The sequence below is a fragment of the Octopus bimaculoides genome, chromosome 14 (genome assembly GCF_001194135.2).
Source record: "Octopus bimaculoides isolate UCB-OBI-ISO-001 chromosome 14, ASM119413v2, whole genome shotgun sequence".
Classification (NCBI taxonomy): Eukaryota; Metazoa; Mollusca; class Cephalopoda; order Octopoda; family Octopodidae; genus Octopus; species Octopus bimaculoides.
The window spans coordinates 33,011,361-33,012,593 of NC_068994.1; positions in this window are offsets into that span (position 1 = coordinate 33,011,361).

Below are 1,233 nucleotides of genomic sequence, written 5' to 3' on the forward strand. Positions count from 1 at the left end.
AGTTTCACTTGTAAAGGAAATTGAGAGTGGAGAGGGAAGAGCTGTCCTCGAATGAATTTATCGAAAGGTGGGTGAAAGTTGAGAAAATGGCAAGAGTGGATGGTACCTTTCTCAATGTAGACCTGTGAGTTGGAGAGAAGGAATTGGAGAGAGCACTTTCTCATAGGGTTTCAGGGAAATCTCGGACATTGGGGTTCCCCGATTATACCTAGAGGTGTTCCTGTATCATGAGGGCTACATCTCTATCATCCGCCCGCCAATTTTTTGCGTACCTCTGTATGGTATGCATTTGTCTCCTCTTTCTCAGGGTATGCTGTGTATACTTTTAAAATAAATTTTCTTTACCATTTCATTATTATATGTAAACCCCAACACTTTATATCTGTCTCTGTATTGTCCCCTCATCTTTTGTTCTCATGGCAAATAAATGAAATCATCATCATTATTATTATGTTTATTTTTCTTCTTTCTTCAAATTTTCTTCCATTTCTCGCCGAGTGTTTTCCGTACACCTAGAGCAGAGAAGCTCATTGTATGCATTCCCGGTTTACACACGCAAATTCACAGGTATTATTATTATTATTATTATTATTATTATTATTATTATTATTATTATTATTATTATTATTATTATCATTATTATTATTATCATTATTATTATTATTATTATTATTAAGGTGGTAAGCTGGCAGAATTGTTAGCATACCAGGCAAAATGCTTAGCAGCTTTTCATCCATTTTCATGTTCTAAGTTTGAATTCCACTAAGACCGACTTTGTCTTTCATCCTTTTGAGGGGGTCGATAAAATAAGTACCAGTAGAATACTGGGATCAATGCAACTGACTTTCCCCTCCCTGAAATTGCTGGATTTGCATCAAAATTTGAAATGGTGAGCTGGCAGAATCGTTAGCATGCAGGATGAAATGCTTAGCGGTATTTTACCCATTGCTACATTCTCACTTTAATTTCCGCTGAGGTTGACTCTACCTTTTATCCTTTTAGGGGTCAATAGAAAGAGTACCAGGCACAGGAGTTGCTGTGTGGTAAGTAGCTTGCTTACCAACCACATGGTTCTGGGTTCAGTCCCACTGCATGGCACCTTGGGCAAGTGTCTTCTACTATAGCCTTGGACCGACCAAAGCCTTGTGAGTGGATTTGGTAGACGAAAACTAAAAGAAGCCCGTCGTATATATGCATATGTATATATATATATGCGTGTGTAGGTGCTTGTAT